Genomic DNA, 20633 nt, shown 5'->3' with positions numbered 1-20633 from the left:
CTGCTGGTAGGTCACAATTGTTGGCATGTTTAGTTAATGGGATTTTAACATTAGCCAAATTTTCAGCTTAATAATTTAAATCAGAAGTAAGGCTGTGAAAAAATACCAAATTACTTTAAATCTTACAACAAGAATGAACTTCATTCAATGAATGAATGGGGAGGCGATGGCCTAGTGGTATTATCATTAGATGATTAATCCAGAAACCCAGCTGACATTCTGGGGTCAAGGGTTCAAATCCCGCCAAAGCAGATGGTGGAATTTGAATTTAAAGAAAAACAAAATATACAAAATTAAGAATCTATTGTTGACCATGAAATCACTGTTGATTGTCGGAAAAACTCATCTGGTTCACTAATGTCCTTAAGGGAAGGAAATCTGCCGTCCTTACCTGGCCTGGCCTACATGTGACTCCAGAACCACAGCAATGCGGCTGACTCTCAACTGTCCTCGGGCAACTAGGGATGGGCAATAAATGCTGGCCCAGCCAGCAATGCCCATGTCCCACAAATGAATATAAAAAAGAATGTTGTTGATTTTAAAAATAAAATGCATTTGTGCGGAGTAAAGTGCTATTTTTCAAACCAGACATTAAGCTGAAGCCCTGTCCATCCCCTCGGGTGGATGTGAATGATCCCATAGCCCTATTTTGAAGAGCAGGGGAATTATCCCCATTGTATTGTTCAGTATTCATCCCTAGATCAACATCATTAAAAACAGTTACCGGGTTTCGGCCTCTAGCTCAGCCCCAGCAACATGCTGGCACCAATAGCTGGGTGGCACAGTGGTTAGCACTGTTGCCTCACAGCACCAGGGACCTGGGTTCAGTTCCAGCCTTGGGTGACTGTCTGTGTGGAGTTTACATGTTCTCCCCATATCTGCATGGGTTTCCTCCGGATGCTCAGGTTTCCTCCCACAATCCAAAGATGTGCAGGTTAGATGGATTAGCCTGGCTAATTTGCCCTTTAGTGTCCCAAAATGTGTAGGTTAGGGAGGATTAGTATGGTAAATGCGTGGAGTTATAGGGATGGGGCCTGGGTAAGATGCTCAGTTGGAGAGTTGGTGGGGACTTGATGGTCTGAATGGCCTCCTTCTGCACTGTAGGGATTCTATGATTCTATGAATGCAGGTCGAGAAGAAGGCGAAGAGTGAGCGCCAGGCACAAAGCTGAGGGATCGCTATCAGGACTGGGATCACTACTGGCCGGGGAGGGCTTAGGATTGGAATCAGTTGCAAGCAGGCAAGGCCTTGGGAAGGACTCAAGCCCAGCTCCAGTCAGACTAGAGTTAGGAGGACCACCCATAGTGGCTCCAGGAAAGGCCAGGAATTGATCACTGTCCCATCAGGAAGCCTGGGAATCCATCTCTGCTCTTTCAGAAGAGGCTTGAGATAAGTCATCTCTCATCAGGGCAAGTCAAAAGACCCTTCCCGACATGTTTTCTTATACTTTAGTGCATTTTCAATTCACAGACGGGGTGCAATCTTCCTCAAGTTGCACAGGCAGGAGAAGCTGTGAGAAACTCACCAGTTTTAGATGCCTTTTCTCTCCTGACTTAATGACACTCTGCAATACCCAGTGCTGGCAAGGATCACACAGCGAGCTGGAGGGGCAGGGTCTAAACAAGCCAGCAATGCCGGGAATCTGAGATCAGGAGATGCCATTTTTAAAGAGCATCAGGAAGCCCCTTCCCCCACAGACACCAGGATTCCCCCCAGTGGAGATGGGGAACTCCCCCCAAACTCTACACGCAGAAGGGAACCCCCCCTCGCCATGGATAAGGAGAATGCCCCTTTCACACATACAGATGGGGAACCCACCCCAATGGAGGAGGGTAACCCTCCCTGCATATGTGCCCTGCAGGTACCCCCCTGCAAGTGTCCCCTTGGCATTATCCCATCCCTGTCCCCATGGCAGTGCCAGGAGACAATGCCAGGCATGTCCCTGAGCCTCCAAGGCCTACAGGAACCTCCGCGCCCCGGCATGGTCATCCCAACTCGTTTTCGTTTATGAACCAGTTGTGATTCGTGCTGGCATGGCAGCACACCACCATGGGGGGGCGCTGGGGGAGGGTGCATCATGGGCAGCCACAATGGCATCAAGCTCTTTAATGACATGAGAATATATGTGAAAATATGCATATCACGTCACTGACGGGGTCAGGGCATCTCACAAACTGAGATCTCACTGGCGCAAATCCCATCTTCGCGCCTCTCGAGATTTAGCACCATTACAGGATTTGCACCCACAATTACCAGGGCCTGCTAAATAAGGGATAACTGTAAATTGAAAAAGTACCTTAATTTTCAGACTTATTAATGTTTATACTTTTGTTTAAAGATAGTCATAGGATGTGGTGGAGAAAATACATCGGGATTACCTGAGGCAGCAGGCTGGAAACCTACCCATTGATTCCATTAGAGAATTTGCATGATGCTTGTCTGCTGTAACTTATTGGAGATGCCGGCGTTGGACTGGAATAAGCACAGTAAGAAGTCTCACAACACCAGGTTAAAGTCCAACAGGTTAAAGCAACGCTCCAAAGGCTTGTGCTGCCAAATAAACCTGTTGGACTTTAACCTGGTGTTGTGAGACTTCTTACTGTACTTATTGGCTTGCCAAACATGTATGTAACACCTGACCATCCTGAAAAATGTTTTCAGTACATTATATGTGCGTGTCTTTTGACGTACTATTTCATAAGCAAATACAGAAAGCCTGCTAACCACTTGATATGATGGCTTCAGTAACCAGTCCTCTTCAACAGTCACTGAACTTGTCTCTTTAATGTACAATCAATATCTGTGGCTGAAAAATGTTCGTCCTCAGCCATGTCATTACGTGCACTCATGGAGCACTTCACCACATCAAGGAGCAGAATGACGTGCTGTAAAACCAGTTGGGGGGTGGGGGGGAGGTGGAATGGGGACGGCAGTCACCACAAGAATGTTTACAAGTCTTCTTTTTGATAATGTAAATAAAAAACACATTTTACAAGCATCACATGCAAGGCTCAGTTTTGAGTTCCTTTTTAAATTTATGATTGCCTGTGGGGGAAAAGGAATCGAAGAATTGTGAAGACAGTTCAATTAATTGCATCTTGGTAAAGTTTCTTATCGTTGACCCCTTTGTTTTTTCACAGAATTGTAACAACATTAATTGTACCAAAATAGTTTGCCATGTTGATTATCTGGGAAGAGGGGAGAGTGCAGTGCTGAAGATTCGATCTCGACTCTGGATTCAAACCTTCCTAAAGGTAATACACAAAGTAGTACATTATGAACTGTATATTTGATTTGGATTTGATTTGATTTATTATTGTCACATGTATTAGTATAAAGAACAAAGAACAGTACAGCACAGGAAACAGGCCCTTCGGCCCTCCAAGCCTGTGCCGCTCCTTGGTCCAACTAGACCAATCGTTTGTATCCCTCCATTCCCAGGCTGCTCATGTGACTATCCAGGTAAGTCTTAAACGATGTCAGCGTGCCTGCCTCCACCACCCTACTTGGCAGCGCATTCCAGGCCCCCACCACCTTCTGTGTAAAAAACGTCCCTCTGATGTCTGAGTTATACTTCGCCCCTCTCAGCTTGAGCCCGTGACCCCTCGTGATCGTCACCTCCGACCTGGGAAAAAGCTTCCCACTGTTCACCCTATCTATACCCTTCATAATCTTGTACACCTCTATTAGATCTCCCCTCATTCTCCGTCTTTCCAAGGAGAACAACCCCAGTCTACCCAATCTCTCCTCATAGCTAAGACCCTCCATACCAGGCAACATCCTGGTAAACCTTCTCTGCACTCTCTCCAATGCCTCCACGTCCTTCTGGTAGTGCGGCGACCAGAACTGGACGCAGTACTCCAAATGTGGCCTAACCAGCGTTCTATACAGCTGCATCATCAGACTCCAGCTTTTATACTCTATAGTATATAGTGAAAAGTATTGTTTCTTGCGTACTATACGACAAAGCATACCGTTCATAGAGAAGGAAAGGAGAGAGTGCAGAATGTAGTGTCACAGTTATAGCTAGCGTGTAGAGAAAGATCAACTTAATGCAAGGTAAGTCCATTCAAAAATCTGACAGCAGCAGGGAAGAAGCTGTTCTTGAGTCGGTTGGTACGTGACCTCAGACTTTTGTATCTTTTTCCCGACAACAGAAGGTGGAAGAGAGAATGTCCGGAGTGTGTGGGATCCTTAATTATGCTGGCTGCTTTTCTAAGGCAGCGGCAAGTGTAGACAGTGTCACACAGTAAGCTATAAAATAAAAACTTATTGTTGGATAAACATTTAAATGATCTGGGTTAGCTTGCTAAAAGTTTACACAATCTCTTACATCAGCTTATATCGGAACCAACAATGTATTTAGAAAAGTATATCTTTTAAGTAGATGATAAGCAGCATAATTGCAAATTACATAATGCATTGACTAGGGCAAATAGTTATTCATTTACTAGAAATATTAATGGCTTGTTTTACCAGTGTGCATTTAGAAATTTGCATGTTCATCAGTTTAATAAATGTCCACAGTTTGCTTCATTCTGCACATTATTTAAGTGACTTTTGCCATATTTAGAATTTTTTAACAATCAGGGGTACACTTATTGTGTACTACACTCCACCCTCATTTATAAAAGGCAGCTCTCCTGTAGCTAATACATTTTTACTTCTGATTTATTCATCTTATCTCTTCTGTATGATGGAGCATTCACAGGAGCAAATATGGCCTAAAAACACAAAGATTTTTTGGTCTTGTGAATGCTATTTCATCAAAGTGCAGCACATCCCATGCTGTTCACTGGGGCGTGGTTCGCTTATCTTTCCACCAAGATTCTTCATCAGTTCAGACCAGCAAACATGAGCATTTTATGATGTAACCGCATTTGAATGGAATGCTTTTAGCTAGCTGACATGATGCGGGTTGAATGGTCTTTGTGAAACGTTCTGTGGTACTCCAGTGCAGTAAAATCACAAGATGGCCATTCAGACCGTCTATTAAAAGGTTTGAAGTCTGTGGTTAAAAAGGAGATTTTTCAGTTACCACAAGAGTCTGTGCCCAGTTTTGCAGTGGTCCATGTTCTTTTTCTTTTTAGTTCTGATTTCACTCTGGCGAAGGGGATGGAGTATAAAAGCAGGGAGGTCTTGCTGCAATTGTACAAGGTATTGGTGAGGCCGCAACTAGCACAGTTTTGGTCCCCTTATTTGCGAAAGGATATATTGGCCTTGGAGGCAGTACAGAGAATGTTCACCAGGTTGATACCGGAGATGAGGGGGTTAGCTTATGAGGAGAGATTGAGTAGATTGGGCCTGTACTCGTTGGAGTTTAGAAGGCTGAGGGGAGATCTTATAGAGACATATAAGATAATGAAGGGGCTAGACAGGGTAGAGGCAGAGAGATTCTTTCCACTTAGAAAGGAAACAAGAACTAGAGGACACAGCCTCAAAATAAGGGGGAGTCAGTTTAGAACAGAGTTGAGGAGGAACTTCTTCTCTCAGAGGGTAGTGAATCTCTGGAATTCTCTGCCCATTGAAGCAGTTAAATATGTTTAAGTCACAGGTAGATAGATTTCTGATCAATAAGGGAATTAAGGGTTATGGGGAGCGGGCGGGTAAGTGGAACTAAACCACTATCAGATCAGCCATGATCTTATTGAATGGTGGGGCAGGCTCGAAGGGCTAGATGGCCTCCTCCTGCTCCTATTTCTTATGTTCGTATGTTCTTATTTGTAATCACAGTTCTTTAACCTGCAGCTACTATCAGAGTGGATGGCAGTGGTTAGCACTGCTGCCTCACAGCACCAGGGACCCAAGTTTGATTCCCGGCTTGGGCCACTGTCTGTGTCAAGCTTGCACGTTGTCCCTGTGTCTGCATGGGTTTTCTCCCACAGTCCAAAGATGTGCAGGTTAGGTGCATTGGCCATGCTAAATTCTCCCTCAGTGCATCTGAACAGGCGCCGGAGTGTGGCGACTAGGGGATTGTCACAGTAACTTCATTGTCGTGTTAATGTCAGCCTACTTGTGACTGATAAATAAACTTTACTTTAGAGGCAGCCCCAGGTAATTCTCCATCCAATTTTCCCAATGCTCAAGCAGTTAAACCCTAAATTGCTAACATGCAGTACAGAACAATCTCAGCTAAAGATCCATGACCTACCTACCATTTAATTATCTCAAACATTTTTCTCCAGGATGGCTGACAGTTATATCTAAACTCAGATTGTCAATTCTGGTTAAACATATTCCTGGACGTCTGATCACCTGACTTGACATCCGATCGTGCAATGTTTAATCACATAATTTGGAACAAAGAACAAAGAAAATTACAACCCAGGAACGGGCCCTTCAGCCCTCCAAGCCTGCACCGACCATGCTGTCCGACTGAACTAAAACCCCCTACCCTTCCGGGGACCATATCCCTCTATTCCCATCCTATTCATGTATTTGTCAAGACGCCCCTTAAAAGTCACTACTGTATCTGCTTCCACTACCTCCCCTGTTTTATTGTTATTTATAAAAAGTAGATCCTGTGTGGTTGAGTGTCTTTACACCCATGGAACCAGACCTAGTAAGAGTTAATAGCCAATAAATGTGGTCATGTAGGTTGGGATTCTCCCAAAAAAAAACCAAGTGCCCAACGGAAAACAGGAGAACTTCCCGCCCGTTTTTTAGGCATATTCAGCTGAATGAATCTCCGGCACTTTCCCCTGCTGATGTCTCCCGGCCTGTTGCGCTACTCGAGCAGCACAGTGGGCTGGGAGAATCCAGGCCTTAGTATCCATTACTCAGGCACTAACTGGCCTACTCAATTGGACTGCGGAAAGCATATGCATATCACCCACCATACTGGGAAGGAATAATCGTCCTTGACCCATGTATTAAGCAGGAGTTATTCACTTTGCACATGCAAATAAGGAGTCTAACATCTGCTTGAGTCCCCCTCAGAAAGATTGGTTGACTCGCAACTAGACCTTGGGCCTGACATACAACGTAGGGTTTTTTTTACATTTACTTATCTAAAGGTAGAATCAGGTGCCCCACATTCAGCATCCACTCCGAAACACCTTTGCTTCTAATTCCCAGACCCTTGGACTCCTGAACCTGTTCTGCAGACACATTTACCTGAGGGTTGTTGTGACACTAAAAACAGACCAATATTGCACAACTCTTTAATAGTGTACTCCAATATAAGGCCCAAGTGGTCAATATGGGGGGCCTTGGGCCTCACCATTCTCTTCCAAATGACTGACCAAGAGAGGTGAGAGAAGGGGTCTGGTAGGAATAGAGAGAATAGGAAAAGAAAAAGATGGAAACTTGAGCCCTGACATCCTATCATCATGAACCAAATGAAACAGCATAAACCTGTGGTACTTTCAAACAGGAATCTTGGGCTACTTTTTTGAAAGAGTTATACTTGTTAAATAGAGACCTGTACCAAAAACAGGACTTCCTTTGAAATAATTGGGCAGACTTTTCCCATCCCGCCCGCCGAAAATTCCTGCCCATTATGTTTCTGAGTATTAGGGATTCCTGCTACTACTGCCACACATAGAAGTGTATGATGTCTCTCCTGTTCTTGGTCATTTCAAGGTTGTGCTAAGAACATAAGAGTAAGGAATAGACCAACAAACCCTGACAAAATTGCTTCATGATTCGATAGGCTGACCTTCAACTTCAACTCCACCGTCACACCCAGTCCCCATACTCCTTGATTCCCTGAGAGACCAAAAATCTGTGTATCCCACCCTTTAATATGTTCAACAATGGAGCATCCACAACCCTCTGGAGCAAAGAACCTACAACCCTTTGAGTGAAAAACAAATCTCCTCAACTCAGTCCTGTATGATTGGCAACGTATCCTGAGACTGTGTCCCCTGTGTTTTAGATTCCCCTGCCAGGAAAACATCCTCTCAATGCCTATCCTGTTAAGCCCTTCAGAAACTTGTATGTTCCGATGAGATCACCTCTCATTCTTCTACACACCAGAGAGTAAAAATCCAATTTACTCAACCTCTCATCAGAGGACAATCCTCTCATTCCAGTGCCTAATCCAGTGAATCATCACACAGTGGCACCTCCGATGCAATATACCCTTCCTCAAACAAAGAGACCAAAACTGTGTTCAGGCGTGGACTTACCAAAGCTCTGTGGAACTGTAGCAAGCCTTTTTATTATTGTATCCAATCCTCTTATACTAAATGTCAATATGCTATTTGTCTTCCTAAATGCTTGCTGAATCTGCATGCTGTGTTCCCTGTATGAGTACACCCAATTTCCACAGAACATCAATATTTAGAAGTTTCAAGCCTTTATAAAAAGGTTCTGTTTTCCTATTGCTACTACCAAAGTAAATAACCTCACATTTCCTCACATTGTATTCCATCTGTTAACTTGTTGCCATTCACTTAACTTGTTATATCTCTTTTTAACCTCTGTGTGTCCTTGTCATAGCTTGCACTCCCACCTTGTTTTATGTAGTTAACAAACTTAGAGATAAGTTGCTCCTGGTTTCTTATAGTTAAAGTCAATAATATAGATTGTAAATAGCTGAGACCCCTGCACTGATCCTTGCTACGATCCACTAGTTGCAGCCTGCCAACTTGAAAATGCCCCAGTTATCTCTACTCTCTGCTTCCAGTCCTTTAATCAATCCTCTGTCCATGCTTGTATATCAGCCTCTCTCATGTGAGTCCTGATCTTGCGTATTAATTTTTTCTGTGGGATCTTATCAAATGCCCTTTGGGAATCCAAGTATACTTCATCTACTGGTTCCTCTTTAACCAACCTACAAGTTACATCCTCAAAAAAACTCTAATAAATTTGCCAGAGAAAACATTTTGGATCCACTTTGCTTTGAGGCTCATTGGACAAAAATTTCCATCTCCTGCTGCTCTGAACTAAGGGAGTGTTTGGGTTACGGAGCAAGGGAATGCTTTTCCAGAGAAAAGTTTTGCTCAGCATATAACCTGAGGCAGTTTTGAGAGAGCTTCGGAATCCAACTGCACAGCACCGGGAAAGAATTACTTCCAGTTATGTTTCGTCTCTGCCATTTCGCTTTAATTCCACGTCTCTCCTTGGTCCCCTGATTGTCCCTTTAACACATTCACGCAGTGAACTCCCTCTTTCTCTGAAGTATTTGTAGCGACATTTAACCTCTTTATTTCACTTTAGATTTATTTATTAATCCATTCAGTGTTGTGCCTGATTACTGAGCATGCTGATTTTAGGTATGATTAACATAATACCTGCAAAAGCATTTCACATGTCCTTTACTGAGGTGTCATTAAACAATATCCTTCAATCAATTGTCCCGTCATTTCTCCTCAAAAGGGAGGCATGGTGGCATAGTGTTTAGCACTGTTGTCTCACAGCTCCAGGGATAGAAACATAGAAACATAGAAAAGCTACAGCACAAAACAGGCCCTTCGGCCCCACAAGTTGTGCCGAACATATCCTTACCTTTTAGGCCTACCTATAACCCTCCATCCTATTAAGTCCCATGTACTCATCCAGGAGTCTCTTAAAAGTCCCTATTGAGTTTGCCTCCACCACCACTGACGGCAGTCGATTCCACTCGCCCACCACCCTCTGTGTGAAAAACTTCCCCCTAACATTTCCCCTGTACCTACCCCCCAGCACCTTAAACCTGTGTCCTCTCGTAGCAGCCATTTCCACCCTGGGAAAAAGCCTCTGAGAGTTCACCCGATCTATGCCTGTCAACATCTTATATACCTCTATTAGGTCTCCTCTCATCCTACATCTCTCCAAGGAGAAAAGACCGAGTTCCCTCAGCCTATCCTCATAAGGCATGCCACTCAATCCAGGCAACATCCTTGTAAATCGCCTCTGCACCCTTTCAATCTTTTCCACATCCTTCCTGTAATGAGGCGACCAGAACTAAGCACAGTACTCCAAGTGGGGTCTGACGAGGGTCTTATATAGCTGCATCATTATCCCCGGACTCCTAAACTCAATCCCTCGATTGATAAAGGCCAGCACACCATACACCTTCTTAACCACCTCCTCCACCTGCGGGGCCGATTTTAGAGTCCTATGGACCCGGATCCCAAGGTCCTTCTGATCCTCTACTGTACTAAGAGTCTTTCCCTTCATATTGTACTCCTTCATCCCATTTGACCTGCCAAAATGGACCACTACGCATTTATCTGGGTTGAAGTCCATCTGCCACTTCTCCGCCCAGTCTTGCATCCTATCTATGTCCCTCTGTAACTTCTGATGTCCCTTCAGACTATCCACAACCCCACCAACCTTCGTGTTGTCGGCAAACTTACCAACCCATCCCTCCACTTCCTCATCCAGGTCATTTATGAAAATGACAAACAGCAAGGGTCCCAGAACAGATCCTTGGGGCACACCACTGGTGACCAACCTCCATTTAGAAAAAGACCCCTCTATACACACTCTCTGCCTCCTTTGGGCAAGCCAGTTCTGGATCCACAGGGCAGCAGCACCTTGGATCCCATGCCCTCTCACTTGTTCTAGAAGCCTTGCATGGGGGACCTTAACGAACGCCTTGCTAAAATCCATACAAACCACATCTACCAGATCCGGGTTCAATTCCTGGCTTGGGTCACTATCTGTGCGGAGTTTGCACGTTCTCCCCATGTCCACCTGGGTTTCCTCCAGGTGCTCCGGTTTCTTTCCATACTCCAAAGATGTGCGGGTTGTGTTGATTGGCCATGCTAAATTGTACTTTAGTGTCCCGGGATGCGTAGGATAGAGGGATTAGCAGGGTGAATATGTGGGGTGACGGGAATAGGGCCTGGGTGGGATTGTGTTTGGTGCAGACTCGATGGGCCGAAAGGCCTCCTTCTGCACTGTAGAGATTCTATGATTCTTTGATAATTGTATACCTAGCGCCCGAGCCTTGGCCTTATTCTGAATGCCAGATTATCCTGAAGTTATTCTGTGTTCACTGTACCTCACGGGTGACATATCTTCCATTTCTTCCAAAGTTGTTTGGATCACTTACAAACACCAGATCAAGATGAGTGTTACTTCTTGTAGCTTCTCTGACGCAGTGGATCAGGAAGCAGTAATCCATCGCATTAGCAACAAATTAGGTTAACAGTAACATAAATAAACAAGAATCTTTGAGAACAGGAAAAGGCAATTAGAGCTAACTAGCATGTCCCAGAAATGTGCAAGTACAGCCAAACATCCAGCCAGCATCAAGATTGCCATAATGATATTGTGTAAGTTGTAAAGTTCAGTGCTAAGAAGTATGGACTGTGCTTTCCACGGGCTGAATCTTCCTCTGGGCCTGGGAAAGCCAACCCGCACACTTTCACAGCCCACAAACCGCACACCCGACCTATGTATGATTACACTGGCTACTTTTGTCTCTTCACTCTCGGCTCAGGTACCACAGGTCGCAGTGCAGTTTGCTCTGCAGTGTGTGAGGATTGTGGCTGTGGCGGTGAATCTGTTAGGATTCTCCAATAGAGTATCCCAGCTCCCAAAAGTGTTTAGAGGCCCCCTAAACATTACTCTCCATTTCCATCAACCCTCACGTAATCCCCCATTCCAGCCCATAACCCCTCAGATCACTCTTGCTACCTCTATGCCACCCCTCCCCCCCTTGTATCCTCCCCAGCAACTCACTCAGTTTGCATATGTACAGTCCTCAGATTCCGTGCGTTATGAATGGAAATCATTTTACATTCCTTCAGAAAGAGAGTTCTTGCCACCTAATACAATCCCTCATATCATTAATTGTGAGAAGAATTCTGCCACTTGAAAAACTTTGTAATACTTGTGATCCGAATAGCTCATGTTAACAAACCAGAAATCATGTTATAGAGACAATCTGTCATTACAACTTCCTGAAACTGTCATTCATTCTCAGATGATTGGGACATGTACTGTATGGAAACCCATTAGCATGTGAAACTCAGCCAAGCAGTGATAATAAAGAAGAACAAAGAACAATACAGCATAGGAACAGGCCCTTCGGCCCTCCAAGCCTGCGCTGCTCATGTGCCCAACTAGACCATTCGTTTGTATCCCTCTATTCCCAGTCTGTTCATGTGGCTATCTAGATAAGTCTTAAACGATCCCATCGTGTCCGCCTCAATCACCTTGCTTGGCAGTGCATTCCAGGCCCCCACCACCCTCTGTGTAAAATACGTCCCCCTGACATCTGTGTTGAACCTTGCCTCCCTCACCTTGAACCCGTGACCCCTTGTGTTTGTCACCTCCAACCTGGGAAAAAGCTTCCCACTGTTCATCCTATCTATGTCCTTCATAATTTTATACACCTCTATTAGGTCGCCCCTCATCCTCCGTCTTTCCAGGGAGAACAACCCCATTTTACCCAATCTCTCCTTATAGCTAAGGCCCTCAATACCAGACAACATCCTGGTAAACCTTTTCTGTACTCTCTCCAAAGCCTCCAAGTCCTTCTGGTAGTGTGGTGACCAGAACTGGACGCAGTATTCCAAATGTGGCCTAACCAACGTTCTATACAGCTGCAACATTATGTGCCAACTTTTATATTCTATGCCCCGTCCAATAAAGGCAAGCATGCCATATGCCTTCTTCACCACCCCCTCCACCTGTGCTGCCACCTTGAAGGATCTGTGGACTTGTACACCCGGGTCCCTCTGTGTGTCTATACTCCTGATGGTTCTGCCATTTATTGTATAGCTCCCCCTTACATTAGATCTACCAAAATGCATCACTTCGCATTTATCTGGATTAAATTCCATCTGCTATTTCTCCGCCCAATGTTCCAGCCTATCTATATCCTGCTGTATTCTCTGACAATGTTTATCACTATCCGCAACTCCAGCAATCTTTGTGTCATCTGCAAACTTACTGATCACACCAGCTACATCTTCCTCCAAATCATTTATATATATCACAAACAGCAGAGGTCGCAGTACAGACCCCTGTGGAACACCACTAGTCACAGACCTCCAACCGGAAAAAGACCCCTCCACTGCTACCCTCTGTCTTCTATGGCTAAGCCAGTTCTCCACCCATCTAGCTAGCTCACTTTTTATCCCGTGAGATTTAACCTTTTGTACCAGCCTGACATGAGGGACCTTGTCAAACGCTTTACTAAAATCCATATAGACGACATCCACGGCCCTTCCCTCGTCAATCGCTTTTGTCACCTCCTCAAAAAACTCAACCAAATTTGTAAGGCATGACCTCCCTCGTACAAAACCATGCTGTCTATCTCTAATGAGATTATTCAGTTCTAAATGCGCATATATCCTATCTCTAAGGATCTTCTCCAACAATTTCCCTACCACGGACATCAAGCTCACCGGCCTATAATTACCCGGGTTATCCTTGCTACCCTTCTTAAATAACGGGACCACATTTGCTATCCTCCAATCCTCTGGGACCTCACCTGTGTCCAGTGAAGAGACAAAGATTTCTGTTAGAGGCCCAGCAATTTCATCTCTTGCCTCCCTGAGGAGTCTAGGATAGATGCCATCTGGCCCTGGGGATTTGTCTGTCTTAATGTTTCCTAAAAAACCTAACACTTCCTCCCTTGTAATTGAGATTTTTTCTAGTGGGTCAACACATCCCTCTGAGACACTACCAGTCAAGATGTCCCTCTCCTTTGTGAATACTGATGCAAAGTATTCATTTAGGATCTCTCCTACTTCCTTTGGTTCTAAGCATAATTCCCCTCCTTTGTCCCTGAGAGGTCTGATTCTTTCCCTAACAACCCTCTTGTTCCTAACGTATATATAAAATGCCTTAGGATTCTCCTTAATTCTGTCTGCCAAGGACATTTCGTGACCCCCTTTTTGCCCTTCTAACTCCCTGTTTGAGTTCTTTTCTACTTTCTCTGTATTGCTCCAGTGCTCCATCTGTTTTTAGCTGCCTGGACCTCATGTATGCCTCTTTTGTATACCCCAGTCAGCCAAACAATAGACTACTATTTGGGATTAATATTATACAGCACCCACTTCTTGATCACTGGCCCAGCCAGAAACAAGACAGTGAAGAATTTCAGTTGCTGAGGAACTGGGAACTAAGGTCAGCCAGGACAGCGCAGACAGGGAAGCAGGATCTGGTGTGGGTGGGGTAGCCTTTGAAATGTGCTGGTGTTTATGGAGCATGGAAGGACAGAATTATTGAGTCTGGAGGTGAAAATCAAGATGAGGTTTTCAGCAGCAGATGACCCAAGGCAGAGCTGGAAGTGAGCCATGTACACCATCTTTGTGCTTCATCACTGAGCTTCCTTCCATCGTAAGGTCAGAAGGTCGGATGTTCGTTATTGATTATGCATTGTTCAGCACCATTCTGACACTTCAGATACTGAGGCAGCCCATGTCCAAATGCAGCAAGGCCTGGACAATCTCCAGGTTTGGGCTTACAGGTGGCAAGTAACATTCGTGCCACACAAGTGCCAGGTAATGAGTAGCTCTAACAAGAACAAAATCATCGTCCCTTGACATTCAATGACATTACCAGTGCTGCATTCCTCACTACCAACATCCTGGGGGTTACCAGAGACCAGAAACTCAACTGGACTAACAATATAAAACTGTGACTACAAGAGCAGGTCAGAGGCAATGAATCCTGTGGTGAGTAACTCATCTCCTGATTCCCCAAAGCCTGTCCATCATGTATGAGGTACAAGTCAGGAATATAATGGAATACTCTCCACTTGCTTGGATAAGTGCAGCTCGAACAACACTCAAGAATCTCAACACCATTTAGGACAAAGCAGTCCATTTGATTGACATTCCACCCACAAACTCCCTCCACAGCCAGTGCACAGCGGCAGCAGTTTATACCAACTACAAGGTGTACTGCAGGAACTCACCAATGCTCCTGAGACAGCACCTTACAAACCCATGACCACTACCATCTAGAAAGGCAAGGGCAGCAGACATGTGGGAACACCATCATCTGAGGTACCCTCCAATCCACTCACCATCCTGACTTTGACATATATTGCCATTCCTTCCTTGCCATGAGTCAAAATCATGGAACTCCCTCCATAACAGCACCTTGGATGTAACTACACCACATGGACTGCAGCGGTTCAAGAAGGCAGCTCACCATCACCTTCTAAAGGGCAATTAGGGATGGACAATAAATGTTGGCTTAGCCAGCGACGCCCACATCATATGAATGATCCCATGAATTTAACACCAGTTTATGCACCAGTTCAAACCTTAGGACTGGAATAGATCTTAACCACTTACCAAGTACCCACTGACAGCTAGCTCTTTTCTCTGTAGTAGAGTAAGAACCAATTCCTACATGGTGAGAAATGTAGAATAAGCAAAAGGAAGTAAACACCTCCTTGCCCCTCCACCAACCTCTCCCTCCACATCACCGAATTCCCTCACTCACCAAACTCTCAAGTATAAGAACATAAGAACTAGGAGCAGGAGTAGGCCATCTGCCCCTCGAGCCTGTTCCGCCAATCGATAAGATCATGGCTGATCTTTTCGTGGACTCAGCTCCACTTACCCGCCCGCTCACCATAACCCGTAATTCCTTTACTGTTCAAAAATTTATCTTTCCTTGCCTTAAAAACATTCAATGAGGTAGCCTCGACTGCTTCACTGGGCAGGGAATTCCACAGATTCACAACCCTTTGTGTGAAGAAGTTCCTCCTCAACTCAGTCCTAAATCTGCTTCCCCTTATTTTGAGGCTATGCCCCCTAGTTCTAGTTTCACCCGCCAATGGAAACAACTTCCCTGCTTCTATCTTATCTATTTCCTTCATAATCTGATATGTTTCTATAAGATCTCCCCTCATTCTTCTGAATTCCAATGAGTATAGCCCCAGTCTACTCAGTCTCTCCTCATAAGCCAATCCTCTCAACTCTGGAATCAACCTTGTGAATCTCCTCTGCACCCCCTCCAGTGCCAGTATATCCTTTCTCAAGTAAGGAGACCAAAACTGTACACAGTTCTCCCGGTGTGGCCTCATCAGCACCTTATACAGCTGCAACATAACCTCGCTGTTTTTAAACTCCATCCCTCTAGCAGTAAAGGACAAAGTTCCATTTGCCTTCTTAATTACCTGCTGCACCTGCAAACCCAACTCCTTGAGATTCGTGCACAAGGACACCCAGGTCCCTCTGCACAGCAGCATGCTGCAATTTTTTACCATTTAAATAATAGTCCATTTTGCTGTTATTCCTACCAAAATGGATGACCTCATATTTACCAAATGGTATGCACTCAGTTCTGCAGCTGCACTAATCTGTCTAGAGATTACAGCAATTTTTGATAAAAGGAAAATGGTATTGAGGAGAGAGAACATTCTGAAGGAGTCATTAGAATTCTAGCAGCATAACAGAAAATGGTGTGTGGCTAGGAAGGGTGTGTGTGTGCTTGCGTGTGTACATACGTATCTATACACCTGCCTGTAATCCTCCAATTGCACTCAATCAAGGACTGTGGGCATCACTCGCTATCCAGAATTTATTGCACACCCCTAATTGCCCTTGAGAAGGTGGTGGTGAGTTGCCTTCTTGAACCGCTGCAGTCCATGTGGTGTAGGTACACCCGTGCTGTTAGGGAGGGAGTTCCAGGATTTTGACCCACCAACAGTAACGGAATAGCGACATATTTCCAAGCCCGGATGGTATGTGACTTAGAGGGGAATTTCCAGGTGATGATGTCTCCATGTGTCTGCTGCCCATGTCCTTTTAGATGGTGGTTTGGAAGATGCTGCCTAAGGAGTCGTGATGAGTTTCTGCAGTGCATCTTGTAGATGCTAACCCCTGCTGCTACTGTGCAGCAGTGGTGGAGGGAGTGAATGAATGTTGAAGGGATGCCAATCAAGCAGGCTGCTTTGCCCTGGATGATGCCAAGCTTCTTGAGTGTTGTTGGAGCTGCACAAATCCAGACAAGTGGAAAAAATTCCATCACACTCCTGACGTGTGCCTTGTGGATTGTGTACTAACTTCAGGGAGTCAGGAGGTGAGTTACTCCCCACAGGATTCCAAGCCTCTGATCTGCTCTTGTGGCCAAGCTATTTATATGGCTAGTCCAGTTCAGCTTCTGGTCATCAATAATGCATTATAAATAATGAGGTGTAATATGCTTTGTCCCTAACAGATTTTTCTACTTAAAATAAATGAATAAATAAAAAAATTTCAGTTCACGCACAACTCAAAGTTATTTTCTAAATCTTGACATGAGAGTCTTTGCCCCAATCTATTAAAAACCTATCATGATAATCCAGGGGGAGGAGCTCAAAGTAATTGAAAATAGTGACCTACTAATGAGGGAACACAGTGTGTCCCTGAAGACGAGTACTTTGGCTTCAGATTCTAGACTGTGCTTTTGAGCAATGAAAGATTTACAAGTGGCAACTCTAACTTGTGGAATAAAACAGTTGACTACCATGCACTGAAAACACGTGAGGAATAAATCACTCAGTATAAAATCTGGTTGCAGGTTGCATACCACCTCTCACAGATTCAAAGCAGAGTATCTGTCAGAAAGTCTGTGAAGATTGTGGACGTTGCCAGTATCAAGTTCTTCTGTAGTTGATGTGCCACCAGACCCAGAAAATAACTCAGCAGAGAGTAATAAATCTTTACAAGGATCGTTACCCAAATCATCTCAAAATAGAAATAATATAAAATATTTTAATGTGATCAGGTAAAGGAACCTGAGCAAAATTCGTGGTCGGAATTCTCCAGCCACTCCGCCGCTGTCAGTGAGGATAGCAAATTTGGCACTCAGCCAAATCTCCGTTCACTGCAGTGGGACCAGAGAATCCCGCTGGTGTGAACGGCCGGAGAATCCCGCCCCATATGTACATATTGTGTTATTTGTATCTTAGTGAATTTGACCTATTTTTCCAGAAGGGAACAGAGTGATATGGAGAAATGCAGAGTTTGAAAAGTGGATAGGGTTGGGAGAAATTAGAGATAATAGGTGGGTTCCAGGGCAGGCCAAGAAGGAATATGAAGAACAGAACACAAGTGTGAGAGGTTTACATTGGCGTTGGTGGACCCTGGAACCATTATAGGACAGGGGTGATGGATAATCAATACTTGATGTAGGATATGGGCAACAGAATATTGGATGTGCTGAAGTGGAAGTGGGAGTCTGGCTAACAGAGCCTTCGAGTATTCGAGTCTGGAGGTGACAAAGACATAGATGAAGAGTATCCAATGGCAGCAGAGAAGAAGGAATCTATCTCAAAATGCAAATAAGTGGACTGGATCCTCAAACTGCAAATCCTCAAACATTGGGATAAATTTTTCCATTCTATCCGCCACAGGAATCGTAGCAGGAGAGAATCTCGGACAGGATCTTCCAGTTTTGGGGCGAGCGAGCCAGAAAATCCCACACATTATTTTTTTTCCTCATTCTTCACTGTGCTTCATCTGGGCATACCTCCTACCCCACACTTTGAGAATCAGTAGTTTGTAATAATGCTCCTTGCTTTGGAGAATTTAGAAAGAATTTACTTGATCCGTTATCATGGTTCCAAAGGTTATCCCCCCCCATGGGGAGATCGTATTCTGGAGAATTTACTGATACATATTTTCAGAAATATAAGCAGCTCAACTTCTGAACAAAAACATCTTCAACTTTGTACTTTTAACCATATGTGTCTTCGCATTCACTCCTCTCAATGAGTTATGACAGATTATGTTAAAAGTTACCATATTTTCTAGTCATAGTTTGATAACCTCCAGCAGGTAAGATTTGGAATCGTCTGCCTCTAAAGTCAGCTGAACATGCAGGCCAGAAGGAAAATAAGGTCACTATAGCAGTTGTTTACAATATTATTAGGAGCAGCACGGTGGCACAGTTGTTAGCACTGTCGCCTCACAACGCCAAGGACCCGGGTTCAATTCTGGCCTGGGGTGACTACATGGAGTTTGAATGTTCTCCCTGTGTCCGTGTGCGTTTCCTCTGGGTGCTTATTCCCACAGTAAAAAGATGTGCAAGTTCGGTGGATTGGACATGCTAAATTGCCCCTTAGTGTCCCAAGATGTGTAGGTTAGGGGGAGTCATTGAGTAAATACGTGGAGTTACAGGGATTGGACAGAGGGATGGGCCTAGGTAAGATGTTCTGTCGGAGAATTGGTACAGACTAGTTGGACCGAATGGCCCCCTTCTGAACTGTGGGGATCTATGATTCTCTGGTTTTGACAGAAACTGAGCATCTCTCTCTTGATAGGCGAGTTGCAAAACCATGCTAACTTTCCTTCATGGCCACTAATGACCTTATCCACCTCCCAAACTGGAGGGAATACTTCGATATTATACCTAACATTGGTTCATCTGATCACCACAAAGAATGCAGCAATGCAATGGTTGACACATTTTGGTCTGTATCCAAGCAGCCTTTTATTGTTATCTTGGTGTATCTTGAAAGGAATAGGAATTACAGCGTTTGGCTCTGTGAATTGGAATAATCTCAAACAGGAAGCTGATACCTCAGTCTTGCATTCCAACTATTTTTTAACAAAAAAACAGACTTAATTCTGGCACGGACATTGACATAGTATCTAGTGCCGTATCCCATCCAAACAGCTATGTATTTGCATTGGCTCACAGACTTGGTTTAACGAAAGATACATGACAACAATTGCCAGAGCGCAGAAATACATTGAGGAAGATCATACGAGTAGATGCTTTTCTATCCTTTTTGTTCACAAGTCTGAGTATGAGAAGACCCCATACTGATCTTGTCAGAGGTACAAGTATTGGATTAGCTACAAATTTTCCAATGTTCCGACAGAAAAAAAAGGAAGATATTTAGATTTGCTTCTGATATTGGAGCCAGGAACATTCCACACTTGGATCCGAAAAACAAGCTGAGCAATACTTTTTTGCAGAAATGCGATCTTGTAGTGAAATGTCAGCTTTCAGTTGCCACATCAAAGTTCATCAACTCAATCGGCCAAATCAAGATCTGGCTCAAATAGTGCTTGATTTTTTAAAAACCGCTTCAAACCTGTCGTCTTATTTCAGTGCTGGAAAAAAGTCTAATGACCCTACCAGGTTAAGCCAAGTCGCTCAAATTCTGTCAAATGTTTGAATTTCTTATTGGGAGCACCCATCCCAGCCTTCAGTTCAAAATGTTCCTTCAGTCACATTCTTACACATTTTAACCACAATAAACCAAACTTGGGGTGGAATTCTCTGGCCGTGCTGGTCTAAAAGCCGAAAATTTCTTCCCGACTGTCAATGGGGTTTCACATTGTCTGGAACACGCCCGCTATAGTTCCAGTGGCGGGCAGGATGGGAGAATTCCGGCCTTGGTGTGTAATTGTTTGTCGTATGCAGCTCATTATATCCAAGAATTCCATATTACGGCATTTCAGTATAACCAAACATGTTTTGGCCCTTTCTGCTTATATCTTCCAAGGCTTTGTTAGATCTCCAAGCTAGTCCTCTTTATAAAGAACGTTCACGAGAAATGCTGGGGAAGAAGGTCTTGGAGAGGTTCCTGAGACGGGGGTTAGGAGGGAAGGTTTGTGATACTAAACTGCTTCTCATGACACTCATCTTCCTATTGCAGCCTTCATCGCTAAAAACCATTAGATGTTCTTTTCTATAAATGAGTAGCCACTGAGGGACCAGTATTATGGCATGTTTGAAATACTGTTAGATGTTCAATCTTTCAGAAAACAACAGATGCATACCCTCGAGCA

General features: G+C 44.3%; 1 protein-coding gene across 1 annotated transcript in view; it reads left to right on the top strand.

Moving 5' to 3' along the window:
- The window catches only part of itga8 (integrin, alpha 8), a 219576-nt gene that overhangs the window by 180294 nt on the left and 18649 nt on the right, over positions 1-20633 (top strand). Inside the window, exon 26 of the mRNA XM_078235261.1 lies at positions 3141-3254. The gene's annotated coding sequence lies outside the window, so the exon portion shown is untranslated. The remainder of the gene's footprint in view (positions 1-3140; positions 3255-20633) is intronic.

The sequence above is a fragment of the Mustelus asterias genome, chromosome 2 (assembly GCF_964213995.1).
Source record: "Mustelus asterias chromosome 2, sMusAst1.hap1.1, whole genome shotgun sequence".
Classification (NCBI taxonomy): Eukaryota; Metazoa; Chordata; class Chondrichthyes; order Carcharhiniformes; family Triakidae; genus Mustelus; species Mustelus asterias.
Note: the sequence above shows the minus strand (reverse complement) of the source record. Positions and strands in the feature narration are given on the sequence as shown.